This window comes from Rattus norvegicus, chromosome X (assembly GCF_036323735.1).
Source record: "Rattus norvegicus strain BN/NHsdMcwi chromosome X, GRCr8, whole genome shotgun sequence".
NCBI lineage: Eukaryota > Metazoa > Chordata > Mammalia > Rodentia > Muridae > Rattus > Rattus norvegicus.
The window spans coordinates 143,988,963-144,009,436 of record NC_086039.1 but is presented as its reverse complement, the minus strand read 5'-3'; positions in this window follow the sequence as shown (position 1 = coordinate 144,009,436).

The following is a 20,474-nucleotide window of genomic DNA, read 5'->3' as shown; positions in this document are numbered from 1 at the left end:
ATTGTGTTTTCCTGGAATTCTTTCAGGGATTTTTGTGATTCTTCTGTATAGGCTTCTACTTGTTTATTTATGTTTTCCTGTGCTTCTCTAAGGGAGTTCTTCATGTCTTTCTTGAAGTCCTCCAGCATCATGATCAAATGTGATTGTAAATCTAGATCTTGCTTTTCTGGTGCGTTTGAATATTCAGTGTTTACTTTGGTGGGAGAATTGGGCTCCAATGACGTCACGTAGTGTTGGTTTCTGTTGCTTGGGTTCCTGCGCTTGACTCTCATCCTCAGGTTGTCTTTGGTGTTACCTTGTTCTGCTATTTCTGACAGTGGCTAGACCTTCTTATTGGCCTGTGTGTCAGGAGTGCTGTAGACCTGTTTTCCTGTTTTCTTTCAGCCAGTTATGGGAACAGAGTTTTCTGCTTTCGAGCGTGTAGTCTTTCCTGTCTACTGGTCTTCAGCTGTTCCTGTTGGCCTGTGTCCTGAGTCCACCAGGCAGGTCGCTTGGAGCAGAAAAGTTGGTCTTACCTGTGGTCCGAGGCTCATGTTGCTCATGGGTGGGGCCTGCTTTTGAGCTCTCAGTGAGGGCGGCAACCAGTACCTGCGCTGCCTTTTCCCCGAACCCCTGTGCACTGGGGTCCCAGATGGCATTAGGTGTTTTCCCCTGGAGTCAGAAATGTGGGCAGAGTGTAGTCTCTTCTGGATTCCCAGGCGTGTCTGCCCCTCTGAAGGTTTAGCTCTCCCTCCCATGGGATTTGGGTGCAGAGAACTGTTGAGCAGTTCCCTTCAGGTCCAGGCAGTATCTGGACTGCTTTTAAATACTCTTATAGAAACCTCAAACCTCACGTAGTCAGGCTAAGGCAAAACAGGGAAAATTCTGTTCTCTGTTTCAGATGCTATCTGATAGCATTCTTAGCTTTGGGGCTGGTGGGAGCCAGAGATCTGTTAACATATCCCAAAATGTTTTATCTGATAGTTGAAAGGATGTTAGGTCAGACAGAGAAATGAGCAATGCATGACTATTAACGTGGCTGAACATGGCTCAAGACAATTTGCCTCTGAATCTGCAACTTTCTAGGAAATGTTCCACAAATCACAAACTTATAACCTGGAAATTGTTCGTGGAATATTTATGATAAGTGAGCTTATTTTTCTAAGAACTTCCATTCACGCTAGTCTTTTCCAACACACAAGAATAATGTAGTGTTAGGGTCTGGATTTGAAAACTCTCCTCCTTTTACATCTGTCTCTATCCACTCATCATTCACCCAATAAACATGGATTATGTAGTTAACTCATGCTAAGCATCAGAGAAGGGCTCATGAGGAACACGTACCATAATGTGCTGTCTAAGAAGACATGGTGTATATGGATATGGAAGATATTGGTGACAATCAGAGAGCAACTGAAACAGTACCTCAGAGAGAAGGTTGTCTTACTTAATGATTAGAGAAAAAGCGATTTAACTAGACCTAGTGACACTCTGAGAGGAAATAAGGGTAAAGCCAGAAAAAAGAAAAAAAAAAAAAACCAGGAGTCATTACACCATGAGGCAAATTGATGTCCATGAAGGAGATGGGGAAGGTTGGGGAACACTGTATGTTGCCACAAAGCCTAGGAGAACATTTATGAAGCGACTGGTGACTTTCCAAACCAGTCACCAGTGAAGAGTCATGTCTCTCAGGAACAAGTCTGCCTCAGCAATCCTGAATGGGAATATCTATTGAGATGTGTGGCCTTGAAGCAAGCATAGAGGTGAACTCCTGAGGCCAGCACCTGCCAGTCGTTGAGCCTTGAGGGCATACCACAAGACAAGCAAGTGACAGGGATGCATTCTGGCCTTGTTGATCTTTGACCTGGATTCAAAGATTATAATCTCCTGGTAAATAGAGTCAGTGTAAAGAAGGAAATTAATGTCATGGGGGAAAGGATGGATGAGAAACTGTTATTTACAAGCCTCGTACTACAACAGGACTTCAAATCTTTGGTGCTTGCTTCAACACACTCCCTGAGTTACTTATGCTTCAATTATTGTTCTTATTCTCCAGTACTTATTAGAAACATTACAAAAGAAAGTACTGTTAGGTTACCATGGAATATTGTATTGCTCTATTTCACTCATACAAATAGAAAACTATTTATACTAATATTCAGTCTTTCCAGACAGTTTTTCTACAAGATTTGTGAGATCATTTACATGTTTATCTGCTCTTTTCTCCTTGGAACTGTTCTTCCGCCTGATGATTAGAGGGAATTGGATATTTGAACTCATCCATCAGATGTGGAAATGATCTCTTAATTCATGAGGATGTTTAACAGTTAATTGAACACTTCTATTGTGGACATCAACAATGTTCACATGTTCAGAAGTGTGTGTGTGTGTGTGTGTGTGTGTGTGTGTGTGTGTGGTGTGTGTGTATGTGTGTTTGTGGTGTTCTGAGGATTGAACATAGGATCTCAGGCAAGTGCTGTAGTTACTGAGTAACATTTCTAGCTCAGTGGTAGATCATTCTTGAAAACCCACTGTTGTTGTAAAAATATAAAAAATAAAAAAACGTATGGTTGTCTTTTATCCCTAGGTCCGTCACCTAAGTGCCCCAAGATATCTGCTGGATATCTTGCCAGAAGCACACATTCCAATTCCGTGGTGGCCCAGACCAGCCGCCCCACAATCTATTACACATAAATCTACACATGACAGAACACACAACACAATAACCTTAGATCCAATTGATAAGATATAATTGCCCACCTAAACATACAAAGCCCGGTACCATCCATCCCTTAAGAACATTAATAACAACCTGTAAATACACAGAGCAGAATCTTAACATCACCTGCCATGGCTTCTCTCCCTCTCCCTCCGGTCTCTCCTCCTTTCCATTCCAGTCTCCTCCTCTTCCTTCAAACTTCTCTCCCACCCATCCTTTCTTTTTCTCCAATGACAGGCCTCCTTCGGTCCTGTACCTGCCCCACACCTGTATTTTACAAATTCAATGGGGAGAAGGTTCTGGTGAAGTCACCTGAGTCCTGAGTACAAGACTAGGTAGCTGTCCTTGGGGCAGTGGAATTAGCATCAAAATACAGATAACTCAAGGGCAAACCACAACATTTCCCCGTTTTGTACAGTTAAAAGGCCTTTTCACTTTGTAATGACATCAATAAAAGGACTGGCTCTAAACCTTGTACTTTTAAACTTTTTTGACAAATAAATTCTATACCAAGGCAAAGATATGATTTTCGCTTAGTTACCAAATGAGATTATGACTGTACAATTGAATCTAGCTAATTCCTCCGTTTTAAATCACAACCAATTTTAAATTCCTCATAAAAATAATTTTAGAATAACTGCCTTCAGGCCCCCAAAAGTCTAGGCAGGGAATTGGGGCAACGACTCCTCCATAACTTCTTCAAGCTGAACATGGGCGTTGAGATATCCTTGGGTTAGGGGGTAGGAAGAATGAAGAAATGCTGTAGCTGATGTGTCCTGACTGGACCAGATGAAAGTCCTTGAGACCAGGAATCCAAGTAGGCCCACTCTGTAAAATACAACTCTCAAGACAGAAGTTTAGAATCGAGATATCTTTTCATTTGATTCTCCTGAATCAATTTTTTAAGGCAGTCTACCTCTATCAAATCTGATCAGTATGACTCTGTGAGGTTTCCAGCGCCTAATCACACTTGTTTAAAAACACAAAGACAAAATCTTTCTCCCAAAATACTGTGTTCCTTAGTCTATAACCAGAAAAGCTTGTATCTTGCACTCTCTTCCAGAGCAATAATATAACCATAAAACTCAAAGTCACACCCATCATAAAGATTAAACAATTTTTTAAAAAAGGAAGTAAGCTAAACAATGAGCCTGATAGGCTTTTGTACTCTGTGATATCAGGAAATTAACCCAAAATTCCCGTGGAGCCCAAGTTAAGAGAATTCGAGCTTCCTGTTGTGGTAAATATCAAAAGTAACCACAAACCCTCGCTAGCTGGCATCAACGAGTCATATGGCCTTTAGTGGGGTAATTCATAAAACAAACTAAACACCTTCTATCAATTTCAATATCAATAAGCAAATATCAAACCAGAACTTTAACCTAAGATTTATCCATCTGTTAAGCTCTCTACCCAGAGCCACAGATTTTTATTTAACCTTAATATCCTAAATATATGTCCATCTGTTAAGCTTTCTACCCAGAGCCACAGATTTTTATTTAACCTTAATAACTTGTAAATATTACAATACTCTACTTGGAGTCAGTGACTAATTTTTCCCTATCTAAGTTCCGAACCATGGATGAAAATGCCCATGTGATTTGAGTAATCTCTGTACTCTCCTTCAAACAAACTTAAACACCTTCTGTCTATTCTAATACCAATAAACAACTTATCAAACCAGGACTTTAGCCCAAAATATATCAATCTGTCAAGCTTTCTACCCGGAGCCACAGATTTTTCTTTAACCTTAATAACTTGTAAATACCTTCTATCAATTCCAAAATCAATAAGCAACTTAAAAATCAGGACTTTAGCCCAAAATATATCTGTCTATCAAGCTCTCTACCCGAAGGGGGCATCTGTTGTTGTAAAAATATAAAAAACAAAAAAAGTAGGGTTGTCTTTTATCCCCACTTTGGTCCGGCACTGCAGTGCCCCAAGATATCTGCTGGATATCTTGCCAGAAGCACACATTTCTATTCCATGGTGGCCCAGACCAGGCGCCCCACACTCCATTACACTTAAATCTACACATGACAGAACACACAACACAATAACCTTAGATCCAATTGATAAGATGTAATTGCCCACCTAAACATACAAAGCCCGGTACCATCCATCCCTTAAGAACATTAATAACAACCTGTAATACACAGAGCGGAATCTTAACATCACCTGCCATGGCTTCTCTCCCTCTCCTCCCGGTCTCTCCTCCTTTCCATTCCAGTCTCCTCCTCTTCCTTCAAACTTCTCTCCCACCCATCCTTTCTTTTCCTCCAATGACAGGCCTCCTTCTATCCTGTACCTGTCCCACACCTGTATTTTACAAATTCCATGGGGAAAAGATTCTGGTGAAGTCTGAGACAGCAGAATTAGCATCAAAATACAGATAAATCCAGGGCAGCCACAACAACCCACCTTGGGGGATTTGGCAGGGTAGGGTTAGGTACATACCAATTACCTTTATCACCTTCGTTTTATTTCAAAATTTGAAATTTGATCACCAGTGTGATGGTCATAAATTCTAAGAATATCTTTAAAGCTTAGATTAGGGGAGGAAATGATACTTTGATTTCGTTGGAAGAGAGATGCTTAGAATACCTGATCTCTGACCTGTTCTCTTTACATATTTGAGGGATGTGAGCAGAAGTCTTGCAGGGGTGAGTACTGTGCTTTGACCTTTATTCTACTGCTTTAGTCATATCACGACCACATAAAGTCATATAGTTAAAGGGTTTCTCATTCCTGTGGTCTACACTTGCAGAGGTAAAGAAAAAAGAAGATTATGGGCTTAACTATGACAGAATTTTAAATGAAGGGGGAGTACCCACAGTAACAGTACTCATTACTAGTAAAAGGACTTACATAGAACCAATGGACTGAAGTCGGGGACTCCTGTGGTTGAATTAGGGAAAGGCTGGAGGAAACTGGGGAGGAGAGCAATACCATAGGAAGGCCAGCAGTCTCAACTAACCTGGAACGCCAAGATCTCTCAGACACTGAGCCACCAACCAGGCAGCATACTCCAGCTGAGATGAGGCCTCCAACAGCAGAGGACTGCTGGGTCTGGACTCAGTGAGAGAAGATACACCTAATCCTAGAAAGACTTGAGGCCCCAGAGAGTGGGGAGGCCTGGTAGGGTGGGGGCAGGGTGGGGATATGGGATATGGAACTGTCAAAGGGAGGACCAGGAGGGGGATAACGACTGGACTGTAAAAAACAAAAGTAATAAATTTTAAAAAAGTAATGTTGTTTGTTCTTCTATGCTTAGATAAAAGGTGAGGTAATCAGCAATCAGCTCTCATCAATTCTATTTGACATTGTAGTACAAATTGAACCAGGAAAATAAGGTTAAAAATGATGTACAAGTCATCCCAAGTAGAAGCAAAAAGGTTAGAATAATCTGTATTGATAGATAGCACAATCTTTATAAAGAATAAACTCCATCAAGAAAACTACTAGAGATGATGAATGAGTTTAGAAATCTTACAAGAAGCAGATCAATAAATAAAAGTCAGTTGGGGTTGGTGATGTAATTAAGTGGTTTATTGCTTGTCTACCCTGAATAAGGTGCTGGATTCCATCCATCCTAGGTATCACCAAGCCCCAAAACTGAATTTTTTTTTTGGTTCTTTTTTTCGGAGCTGGGGACCGAACCCAGGGCCTTGCGCTTCCGAGGTAAGCGCTCTACCACTGAGCTAAATCCCCAGCCCCCAAAACTGAATTTTTATTTAAGTTCAGTGAACAATCTAGCAATAAAATTAAGAAAATTCTATTTACATTAATTATATCAAAAAAGTAAAATAATTAAAATTACACTCAACAAAACTACATAAAAGGCATGAGTTAAAAATGACAAAACAGTGTCAATTTAACATATTCAATAAAAGACACTAAGTAAATAAAAATATTTAATACTCTTTTTTGAGATAGGGTTTGTCTATCCAGTCCTGGATATCCTGGAACTCTCTTATACACCAGGCTATAACAAGTCTTGTGTCTGCCTCCAAGTGCTAGAATCCAAGGCATGCACCATTACACCTGGCAAAGATCTAATATTCTTAAAATGTCTGAACTCCCCTATATTGATCTATAGATTCAACATAATCCCCATCATCTTATAGATAGCTTCCCCCCCAAAAAAAGACCCTGCAAACTAACCCTAAAAGTAATGTGGAGATGCAAGGACACCAGTATAAGCACAACCATCCTGAAGAGGAGCACACTTGTTGGATCTACACTTCCAAATGTCACAACTTAGAGTAGCTATTATGACATGATGGATGCTGACATAGGACAAGCATATAGATAAATGGAACTGAATTGACTCCAAAAGTAAATCAGTCCATATATGGTCAAATGACAGTTTGTGGGACTATTAGAGATGAAATACAGGGCCCTGTGTACATGAGAATGTTCTACTATTGAGCGACATCCTCTAGCCCTAGTCAATTGGATTTTGGGTTAAATAAATTCTAAGGGTTCCAAGGCAGTTAAATGGAAAGCAAAATCTCTTTAATAAATGGTGCTATGAGAACTGAACATCTACATGCAAATAAATGCAGTCCCTTCCAGAAAACAAATGTAGAAAGTAACACAAAAATTGTCAAGGATCTAAGTATAAAATCCCATGCTGTAACAGTTAGAAGAAGAAAAATTACATGTTTTCATGGTCTCATATTAAGCAATGACTTATTAAACTGAATGTCAATGTGATAGGTGAGAAAAGTAAGCCAGAATTTAAAAACATCTATGCTTCAAAAGACATGATCAAAAAAGATCATGTGTAACTTATTTTTAAATGTCAAAAGCGATAAAACTAATTAAAAAATTACTACCCAAATATCTGCTAACAGGTTAAAAATATGCACTGATTCATTCTAGCAAAACTGATATTAAATATGAATAAATATATAAAAGTAAAGATAAAGAAATTAAATCAGTAAACTTTAATTAAAAACAAAACACTTGTTATTATGCATTTAGAAATGTGTCCCAATTAAGAAGCATATCTCTAATTTTTTTCTTTTATATATATTTTTATTTATTTAGGGAGCAATGCCTTTGTGGCCTAGTGTGCACATGGAAGTCAGATAATAACTTATGAGTCACTTCTCACTTCCACTTCCAGGAAATCAAACATATGTCACTGTTCTTGACAGCAAGAGCCTTTACCACTAAGCCATATCCTTGGCCTTGAAAAATATTTCTTGAAATAAAAAAAAAATCATAGGAAAGTAGGTGATCTGCCCAAATCCCCATTGCCTGCTGGGACTCCAGCAAACCCAGTAGCTCTGTCAGAGCTCCATCTTCCTTCCAGTCTGTACCTTCATCTGCAGTCACAGAACAGTTCACCAACCCTCAGCACACCACACAGCTCCGCCTGCCTCCCAGGTGGTCTGCACTAACACACAGGTGAGAATCCCCAGCCCCTCCTCAATTCCCCTACCTGCTTTGACCCCAGCAACCCCAGTAGGGATGGACTCTGCCGCTGTGCTATTGAAGCTCTGTCCTCCTTCCAGTCAGCACCTATACCTGGAGACAAAGAACAGTGCACAGTGCCCCAGCTGACAGTGCCACCTGCCACCTGGGAGGCCTGCTCCAAGCCAGAACACACATGCCAGACAACACCAGAAACAACAGATGACAAAAGGCAAGGTCAAGAATATAATCAACAGGAACTATGCAAGACAGCACCATCAGACCCCCACCTCCTACTACACCAATACCTGGAAATCCTAATACACCGAGGAACAAGATTGTGGCCTTAAATCCCATCCCATGAAGATGATAGAGGTCTTTAAAAATGAAATAAATAGACCCAAATCCCATGGAGGAGAGAGCTGGACCATCAGAAGTGCAGACACTCACTCAGAACTCAGAGGAGACAACTACTTTCTGCCTATATTCCTGACCCAAGAGAAATTGCCTTGTGCAATTTGTGCCCCTAGGCAACAGGGACCTAGGAGCAGTCAGGGACAGGACCCTTAGGGTTTCTGCCTGCTCTGAGAGCTGAGCCAGGACCACTTACACACCTGAGAGCAGAGCTCTCTGTTCCCAGATCTGGCTGAAAGAAAACAGGTCTACAGAAGTGCTGACACAATAGCCTACAGGAAGGTGGTTCAAGCCACTGTCCGAGACAGCAAGACAAGCTATCACCAGAGACAACCTGATGGCAAGAGGCAAGTGCAGAGACCTAAGCAACAGAAACTAAGACTACTGGGCATCGTCAGAGCTCAGTTCTCCCACCAAAGCAAACGCTGGATATTCAAACACACAGGAAAAAACAAGATTTAGATTTAAAATAACATTTTATGATGATGATGGAGGACTTTAAGAAGGACATAAATAACTCCCTGAAAGAAATTCAGAACAGCACAAGTAAACAAGTAGAAGCCCTTAAAGAGGAAACACAAAAATCCCTTAAAGAATTATAGGAAACTACAACCAAACAGGTGAAGGAACTGAACAAAACCTTTCAGGATTTAAAAATGGAAATAGAAACAATAAAGAAATTACAAAGGGCAACAATCCTGGAGATAAAAAACCTAGGAAAGAGATCAGGAGTCATAGATGCAAACGTCACCAACAGAATACAAGAGATAGAAGAGAGAATCTCAGAGGCAGAAGATACCATAGAAAACATCTACACAACTGTCAAAGATAATGTAAACCGCAAAAAAGCTCCTAGCCCAAAACATCCAGGAAATCCAGGACACAAGGAGAAGATCAAACCTAAGGATAATAGGTATAGAAGAGAGTGAAGACTCCCAACTTAAAAGGCTAGTAAATGCAGCAGCTCTCTGCTCCCAGACCCTGTGAGAGAGAGACCCAACCGCCAGGTCAGGTGGGCACTCCTGAGGCTGCAGAGCGGAAGAGACCACCAACACTGCTCACCCCTGCCCACATCCCTGGCCCAAGAGGAAACTGTATAAGGCCTCTGGGCTCCCTTGGGGGAGGGCCCAGGAGCGGCAGGACCCCTGCCAGAGACACGGCCGGACCCTGAAGGAAACAAACCGGATAAACAGTTCTCTGCACCCAAATCCCGTGGGAGGGAGAGCTAAACCTTCAGAGAGGCAGACAAGCCTGGGAAACCAGAAGAGACTGCTCTCTGCACACACATCTCGGACGCCAGAGGAAAAAGCCAAAGACCGGTCATCTGGAACCCTGGTGCACTGAAGCTCCCGGAAGGGGCGGCACAGGTCTTCCTGGTTGCTGCCGCCGCAGAGAGCCCGTGGGCAGCACCCCACGAGCGAACTTGAGCCTCAGGACCACAGGTAAGACCAACTTTTCTGCTGCAAGAAAGCTGCCTGGTGAACTCAAGACACAGGCCCACAGGAACAGCTGAAGACCTGTAGAGAGGAAAAACTACACGCCCGAAAGCAGAACACTCTGTTCCCATAACTGGCTGAAAGAAAACAGAAAAACAGGTCTACAGCACTCCTGACACACAGGCTTATAGGACAGTCTAGCCACTGTCAGAAATAGCAGAACAAAGTAACACTAGAGATAATCTGATGGCGAGAGGCAAGCGCAGGAACCCAAGCAACAGAAACCAAGACTACTTGGCATTATCGGAGCCCAATTCTCCCACCAAAACAAACATGGAATATCCAAACACACCAGAAAAGCAAGATCTAGTTTCAAAATCATATTTGATCATGATGCTGGAGGACTTCAAGAAAGATGTGAAGAACTCCCTTAGGGAAACACAGGAAAACATTAATAAACAAGTAGAAGCCTACAGAGAGGAATCGCAAAAATCCCTGAAAGAATTCCAGGAAAACACAATCAAACAGTTGAAGGAATTAAAAATGGAAATAGAAGCAATCAAGAAAGAACATATGGAAACAACCCTGGATATAGAAAACCAAAAGAAGAGACAAGGAGCTGTAGATACAAGCTTCACCAACAGAATACAAGAGATGGAAGAGAGAATATCAGGAGCAGAAGATTCCATAGAAATCATTGACTCAACTGTCAAAGACAATGTAAAGCAGAAAAAGCTACTGGTCCAAAACATATAGGAAATCCAGGACTCAATGAGAAGATCAAACCTAAGGATAATAGGTATAGAAGAGAGTGAAGACTCCCAGCTCAAAGGACCAGTAAATATCTTCAACAAAATCATAGAAGAAAACTTCCCTAATCTAAAGAAAGAGATACCCATAGGCATACAAGAAGCCTACAGAACTCCAAATAGATTGGACCAGAAAAGAAACACCTCCCGTCACATAATAGTCAAAACACCAAACGCACAAAATAAAGAAAGAATACTAAAAGCAGTAAGGGAAAAAGGTCAAGTAACATATAAAGGCAGACCTATCAGAATCACACCAGACTTCTCGCCAGAAACTATGAAGGCCAGAAGATCCTGGACTGATGTCATACAGACCCTAAGAGAACACAAATGCCAGCCCAGGTTACTGTATCCTGCAAAACTCTCAATTAACATAGATGGAGAAACCAAGATATTCCATGACAAAACCAAATTTACACAATATCTTTCTACAAATCCAGCACTACAAAGGATAATAAATGGTAAAGCCCAACATAAGGAGGCAAGCTATACCCTAGAAGAAGCAAGAAACTAATCGTCTTGGCAACAAAACAAAGAGAATGAAAGCACACAAACATAACCTCACATCCAAATATGAATATATCGGGAAGCAATAATCACTATTCCTTAATATCTCTCAACATCAATGGCCTTAATTCCCCAATAAAAAGACATAGATTAACAAACTGGATATGCAACGAGGACCCTGCATTCTGCTGCCTACAGGAAACACACCTCAGAGACAAAAACAGACATTACTTCAGAGTGAAAGGCTGGAAAACAATTTTCCAAGCAAATGGTCAGAAGAAGCAAGCTGGAGTAGCCATTCTAATATCAAATAAAATCAAATTTCAATTAAAAGTCATCAAAAAAGATAAGTAAGGACACTTCATATTCATCAAAGGAAAAAATCCATCAAGATGAACTCTCAATCCTAAATATCTATGCCCCAAATACAAGGGCACCTACATATGTAAAAGAAACCTTACTAAAGCTCAAAACACACATTGCACCTCATACAATAATAGTGGGAGATTTCAACACCCCACTCTCATCAATGGACAGATCATGGAAACAGAAATTAAACAGAGATGTAGACAGAGTAAGAGAAGTCATGAGCCAAATGGACTTAACGGATATTTATAGAACATTCTATCCTAAAGCAAAAGGATATACCTTCTTCTCAGCTCCTCATGGTACTTTCTCCAAAATTGACCATATAATTGGTCAAAAAACGGGCCTCAACAAGTACAGAAAGATAGAAATAATCCCATGCCTGCTATCGGACCACCACGGCCTAAAACTGGTCTTCAATAACAATCAAGGAAGAATGCCCTCATATACTTGGAAATTGAACAATGCTCTACTCAATGATAACCTGGTCAAGGAAGAAATAAAGAAAGAAATTAAAAACTTTTTAGAATTTAATGAAAATGAAGGTACAACATACCCAAACTTATGGGACACAATGAAAGCTGTGCTAAGAGGAAAACTCATAGCGCTGAGTGCCTGCAGAAAGAAACAGGAAAGAGCATATGTCAGCAGCTTGACAGCACACCTAAAAGCTCTAGAACAAAAAGAAGCAAAGACACCCAGGAGGAGTAGAGGGCAGGAAATAATCAAACTCAGAGCTGAAATCAACCAAGTAGAAACAAAAAGGACCATAGAAAGAATCAACAGAACCAAAAGTTGGTTCTTTGAGAAAATCAACAAGATAGATAAACCCTTAGCCAGACTAACGAGAGGACACAGAGAGTGCGTCCAAATTAACAAAATCAGAAATGAAAAGGGAGACATAACTACAGATTCAGAGGAAATTCAAAAAATCATCAGATCTTACTATAAAAACCTATATTCAACAAAACTTGAAAATCTTCAGGAAATGGACAATTTCCTAGACAGATACCAGGTACTGATGTTAAATCAGGAACAGATAACCCAGTTAAACAACCCCATAACTCCTAAGGAAATAGAAGCAGTCATTAAAGGTCTCCCAACCAAAAAGAGCCCAGGTCCAGACAGGTTTAGTGCAGAATTCTATCATACCTTCATAGAAGACCTCATACCAATATTATCCAAACTATTCCACAAACTTGAAACAGATGGATCACTACCGAATACCTTCTACTAAGCCACAATTACTCTTATACCTAAACCACACAAAGACACAACAAAGAAAGAGTACTTCAGACCAATTTCCCTTATGAATATCGACGCAAAAATACTCAACAAAATTCTGGCAAACCGAATCCAAGAGCACATCAAAACAATCATCCAACATGACCAAGTAGGCTTCATCCCAGGCATGCAGGGATGGTTTAATATACGGAAAACCATCAACGTGATCCATTATATAAACAAACTGAAAGAACAAAACCACATGATCATTTCATTAGACGCTGAGAAAGCATTTGACAAAATTCAACACCCCTTCATGATAAAAGTCCTGGAAAGAATAGGAATTCAAGGCCCATACCTGAACATAGTAAAAGCCATATACAGCAAACCAGTTGCTAACATTAAACTAAATGGAGAGAAACTTGAAGCAATCCCACTAAAATCAGGGACTAGACAAGGCTGCCCACTCTCTCCCTACTTATTCAATATAGTTCTTGAAGTTCTACCCAGAGCAATCAGACAACAAAAAGAGGTCAAGGGGATACAGATCGGAAAAGAAGAAGTCAAAATATCACTATTTGCAGATGATATGATAGTATATTTAAGTGATCCCAAAAGTTCCACCAGAGAACTACTAAAGCTGATAAACAACTTCAGCAAAGTGGCTGGGTATAAAATTAACTCAAATAAATCAGTTGCCTTCCTCTATACAAAAGAGAAACAAGCTGAGAAAGAAATTAGGGAAACGACACCCTTCATAATAGACCCAAATAATATAAAGTACCTCGGTGTGACTTTAAGCAAGCAAGTAAAAGATCTGTACAATAAGAACTTCAAGACACTGAAGAAGGAAATTGAAGAAGAACTCAGAAGATGGAAAGATCTCCCATGCTCATGGATTGGCAGGATTAATATAGTAAAAATGGCCATTTTACCAACAGCAATCTACAGATTCAATGCAATCCCCATCAAAATACCAATCCAATTCTTCAAAGAGTTAGAACAATTTGCAAATTCATCTGGAATAACAAAAAACCCAGGATAGCTAAAGCTATCCTCAACAATAAAAGGACTTCAGGGGGAATCACTATCCCTGAACTCAAGCAGTATTACAGAGCAATAGTGATAAAAACTGCATGGTATTGGTACAGAGACAGACAGATAGACCAATGGAATAGAATTGAAGACCCAGAAATGAACGCACACTCCTATGGTCACTTGATTTTTGACAAAGGAGCCAAAACCATCCAATGGAAAAAAGATAGCATTTTCAGCAAATGGTGCTGGTTCAACTGGAGGTCAACATGTAGAAGAATGCAGATCGATCCATGCTTATCACCCTGTACAAAGCTTAAGTCCAAGTGGATCAAGGACCTCCACATCAAACCAGACACACTCAAACTAATAGAAGAAAAACTAGGGAAGCATCTGGAACACATGGGCACTGGAAAAAATTTCCTAAACAAAACACCAATGGCTTATGCTCTAAGATCAAGAATCGACAAATGGGATCTCATAAAACTACAAAGCTTCTGTAAGGCAAAGGACACGGTGGTTAGGACAAAACGGCAACCAACAGATTGGGAAAAGATCTTTACCAATCCTACAACAGATAGAGGCCTTATATCCAAAATATACAAAGAACTCAAGAAGTTAGACCACAGGGAAACAAATAACCCTATTAAAAAATGGGGTTCAGAGCTAAACAAAGAATTCACAGCTGAGGAATGCCGAATGGCTGAGAAACACCTAAAGAAATGTTCAACATCTTTAGTCATAAGGGAAATGCAAATCAAAACAACCCTGAGATTTCACCTCACACCAGTGAGAATGGCTAAGATCAAAAACTCAGGGGACAACAGATGCTGGCGAGGATGTGGAGGAAGAGGAACACTCCTCCATTGTTGGTGGGATTGCAAACTGGTACAACCATTCTGGAAATCAGTCTGGAGAATCCTCAGAAAATTGGACATTGAACTGCCTGAGGATCCAGCTATACCTCTCTTGGGCATATACCCAAAAGATGCCCCAACATATAAAAAAGACACGTGCTCCACTATGTTCATTGCAGCCTTATTTATAATAGCCAGAAGCTGGAAAGAACCCAGATGCCCTTCAACAGAGGAATGGATACAGAAAATGTGGTACATCTACACAATGGAATATTACTCAGCTATCAAAAACAACGGCTTTATGAAATTCGTAGGCAAATGGTTGGAACTGGAAAACATCATCCTGAGTGAGCTAACCCAATCACAGAAAGACATACATGGTATGCACTCATTGATAAGTGGCTATTAGCCCAAATGCTTGAATTACCCTAGATGCCTAGAGCAAATGAAACTCAAGACAGATGATCAAAATGTGAATGCTTCACTCCTTCTTTAAAGGGGGAACAAGAATACCCTTGGCAGGGAAGAGAGAGGCAAAGATTAAAACAGAGACTGAAGGAACACCGATTCAGAGTCTGCCCCACATGTGGCCCATACATATATAGCCACCCAATTAGACAAGATGGATGAAGCAAAGAAGTGCAGACCGACAGGAGCCGGATGTAGATCGCTCCTAAGAGACACAGCCAGAATACAGCAAATACAGAGGCGAATGCCAGCAGCAAACCACTGAACTGAGAATAGGACCCCCGTTGAAGGAATCAGAGAAAGACCTGGAAGAGCTTGAAGGGGCTCGAGACTCCATATGTACAACAATGCCAAGCAACCAGAGCTTCCAGGGACTAAGCCCCTACCCAAAGACTATACATGGACTGACCCTGGACTCTGACCTCATAGGTAGCAATACATATCCTAGTAAGAGCACCAGTGGAAGGGGAAGCCCTGGGTCCTGCTAAGACTGAACCCCCAGTGAACTAGACTGGTGTGGGGAGGGCGGCAATCGGGGGAGGGTTGGGAGGGGAACACCCATAAGGAAGGGGAGGGGGGAGGGGGATGTTTGCCCGGATACCGGGAAAGGGAATAACACTTGAAATATATATAAGAAATACTCAAGTTAATAAAAAAATATATAAAAAAAGGCTAGTAAATATATTCAACAAAATTATAGAACAAAACTTCCCTAACCTAAAGAAAGAGATGCCCATAAACATACAAGAAGCCTACAGAACTCCAAATAGACTGGACCAGAAAAGAAACTCCTCTTATCACATAATAGTCAAAACACCAAATGCACAAAAGAAAGAAAGAATATTAAAAGCAATACGAGGAAAATGTCAAGTAATATATAAAGGCAGACCTATCAGAATCACACCAGACTTTTCAAAGGAGACTATGAAAGCCAGAAGATCCTGGACAGATGTCATACAGACCCTAAGAGAACACAAATGCCAGCCCAGATTACTGTATCCAGCAAAATTCTCAATCACCATAGATGGAGAAACAATATATTCCATGACAACACTAAGTTTAAACAATATCTTCCTACTAATCCAGCCCTATAGAAGATACTACAAGCAAAAGTCCAACACAAGGAGGGTAACTATACCCAAGAAAACACACGAAATTAATCATTGCACTACAAGCACAAAAGAAAAGGATCACCACCTCCAACAACAAAATAACAAAAACTAACAATCATTGGTTATTAATATCTCTCAACAGCACACACATATTATCACCAGCAACACCAAAACAACAGGAACTAACAATCATTGGCCATTAATACCTTTCAACATGAATGGATTCAATTCATCAATAAAAAATAACCATAGGCTAACAGAAAAAATGCAAAAACAGGATCCTTCATTCTTCTGCATACAAGAAACATACCTCTGCAACAACAACAACAAAAACACTCCCTCAGAATAAAGGGCTAGAAAGTGGTTTTTCAAGCAAAGAGATGCAAGAAACATGCTGTAGTGGCCATTCTAATATCTAATTAAATAGATGTCCAACCTAAAGTTATCAAAAGACACAGGGAAGGACGTTCATATTCATCAAAGGAAAAAAAGTCCACCAAAATGACTTCTCAATTCTGAACAACTGTGCCCCAAATGCAAGAGTACCCACAATCATAAAAGACTTTACTAGCGGGTGCTCTTAACCGCTGAGCCATCTCTCCAGCCCCTCTGCTGCTTTCTTAAGTAGCTTCCCTTTCTTCTCTCTTCCTGTGAGAGTTGGGAATATCTAATTTTGTCAAATTTTTCTCTGATTTGTCTCTTTGTCTGCCACTCAATTAGCCATCACTTTAAAACATGGCTGCTTCCTTCTACAGATTAACCTCACCTTCATTGTTTAGGATTAAAGTTGTGCACTAAGGGCTGAGCCACACCCAGGTAAAGTAAATAACACAGTCTTGGGGCTCATTGTGTGATCAAATATCCTGCAATAATTTTCTTACCCTAATTAGCCATTTATACTTAAAGTTCACTAATAGGATTTCCCTTGTTTATACATATGTCAAGCTAACAGCAATAAGTACTTCAGAAATAGAATAGGAATTGTGTGGCTTGAATAAGGATCAAGTAAGAAATAACTATCTAGGAAGTCCCACACCCGCGGATCCCGGCCCGCAGCAGCTCTCTGCTCCCAAACCCCGTGGGAGAGAGACATCACCGCCTGATCAGGTGGGCACTCCTGAGGCTGCAGAGCGGAGGAGACCACCAACACTGCCCACCCCTGCCCACATCCCTGGCCCAAGAGGCAACTGTATAAGGCCTCTGGGTTCCCGTAGGGGAGGGCCCGGGGGTGGCAGGACCCCTGCGCCTGAGACACCGCCGGAACCCGAAGGAAACGGACCGGATAAACAGTTCTCTGCACCCAAATCCCGTGGGAGGGAGAGCTAAACCTTCAGAGAGGCGGACACGCCTGGGAAACCAGAAGAGACTGCACTCTGTGCACATCCAGACGCCAGAGGAAAACACCAAACGCCATCTGGAACCCTGCTGCACGGAGGCTCCCGGAAAGAGCGACGCAGATCTTCCCGGTTGCTGCCACAGCGGAGAGGACTTAGGCAGTACCCCACGAGCAAACTTGAGCCTTGGAACCGCAGGTAGGACCAACTTTTCCCCTGCAAGAAACCTGCCTGGTGAACTCAAGACACAGGCCCACAGGAACAGCTGAAGACCTGTAGAGAGGAAAAACTACACGCCTGAAAGCAGAACACTCTGTCCCCATAACTGGCTGAAAGAAAACAGGAAAACAGGTCTACAGCACTCCTGACACACAGGCTTATAGGACAGTCTAGCCACTGTCAGAAATAGCAGAACAAAGCAACACTAGAGATAATCTGATGGCGAGAGGCAAGCGCAGGAACCCAAGCAACAGAAACCAAGACTACATGGCATCATCGGAGCCCAATTCTCCCACCAAAGCAAACACGGAATATCCAAACACACCAGAAAAGCAAGATCTAGTTTCAAAATCATATTTGATCATGATGCTGGAGGACTTCAAGAAAGACATAAAGAACTCCCTTAGAGAACAAGTAGAAGCCTACAGAGAGGAATCGCAAAAATCCCTGAAAGAATTCCAGGAAAACACAATCAAACAGTTGAAGGAATTAAAAATGGAAATAGAAGCAATCAAGAAAGAACACATGGAAACAACCCTGGACATAGAAAATCAAAAGAAAAGTCAAGGAGCTGTAGATACAAGCTTCACCAACAGAATACAAGAGATGGAAGAGAGAATCTCGGGAGCAGAAGATTCCATAGAAATCATTGACTCAACTGTCAAAGATAATGTAAAGCGGAAAAAGCTACTGGTCCAAAACATACAGGAAATCCAGGACTCAATGAGAAGATCAAACCTAAGGATAATAGGTATAGAAGAGAGTGAAGACTCCCAGCTCAAAGGACCAGTAAATATCTTCAACAAAATCATAGAAGAAAACTTCCCTAACCTAAAAAAAGAGATACCCATAGGCATACAAGAAGCCTACAGAACTCCAAATAGATTGGACCAGAAAAGAAACACCTCCCGTCACATAATTGTCAAAACACCAAACGCACAAAATAAAGAAAGAATATTAAAAGCAGTAAGGGAAAAAGGTCAAGTAACATATAAAGGCAGACCTATCAGAATCACACCAGACTTTTCGCCAGAAACTATGAAGGCCAGAAGATCCTGGACAGATGTCATACAGACCCTAAGAGAACACAAATGCCAGCCCAGGTTACTGTATCCTGCAAAACTCTCAATTAACATAGATGGAGAAACCAAGATATTCCATGACAAAACCAAATTTACACAATATCTTTCTACAAATCCAGCACTACAAAGGATAATAAATGGTAAAGCCCAACATAAGGAGGCAAGCTATACCCTAGAAGAAGCAAGAAACTAATCGTCTTGGCAACAAAACAAAGAGAATGAAAGCACACAAACATAACCTCACATCCAAATATGAATATAACAGGAAGCAATAATCACTATTCCTTAATATCTCTCAACATCAATGGCCTCAACTCCCCAATAAAAAGACATAGATTAACAAACTGGATACGCAATGAGGACCCTGCATTCTGCTGCCTACAGGAAACACACCTCAGAGACAAAGACAGACACTACCTCAGAGTGAAAGGCTGGAAAACAACTTTCCAAGCAAATGGTCAGAAGAAGCAAGCTGGAGTAGCCATGCTAATATCAAATAAAATCAATTTTCAATTAAAAGTCATCAAAAAAGATAAGGAAGGACACTTCATATTCATCAAAGGAAAAATCCACCAAGATGAACTCTCAATCCTCATCTTCGATTGGTTTATATACAAGTGTGCAATTTCTAGGCTTGAAAGTAAAATGATGCTATCTGGTGCTGGATAGAGGAGCCTTATTTTTTATTATGGCAGCTTGCTATTTTTGTAACATGGTGATTTGGTTGAACACAATAAAGTACAGTAGTAACTGATCTCCCCCTCTTCCTGGATGAGTGAGGAGATGATTAAATGTTGATGTCAGCATCCATGAGCATATTCAGATGAGCTTCTGCTTCTGTTGAAAAGGATGCTGTGTTTGATTGTGGTCTGAAGCTTTGAAGCACTACTTGGCATCTCCTTCCTTGGAGGTCTCACTGTTTAAACATAACAGATTTGATAGCTTGTTGGTAAGGTGAGGTCCAGCTTGTCTCCACTAGGTCATCTTCATGTGAATCCAGTGGTTATACGGTTTTGTTCTAGGGATATTTCATTTTTTTAATAACGGTTTTAGCTGACATTCATGGAGAGAATGAATCCTTAGAAGTGTGCCACTAGTGAAAGGAAATCCTGTCTAGAGTATGTTTCTTTACAAAGCTGTGTCACACCATCCTTTGGGCCCTCTGCTGGAAAAGTAGAATCAAGTCTCAAATAATGCCTTTTAAATTGTATCCTCTAGTATTATAGATGTAGGACAGTACTGTATCATACCTCTGTGGATGTAAAATAGCTTGTACCTGCTTTATGATACGTAGTAGTGACCGTGCTTTATCAGAGCTGTTTTTAATGATGTTGCTCAGAATGTTTTCTTTCCAGATGATGATTGAGAAGCTAATTTAAAAAAAAATGGTGCCAGGTACCACAAGAGTAACAGAACTGTGCTGTTTTCTCGGGTTTTGTTTTTTTACTTTTTTTTTTAATGGAGTGTGCTGGATGTCTCTACAGTTTTG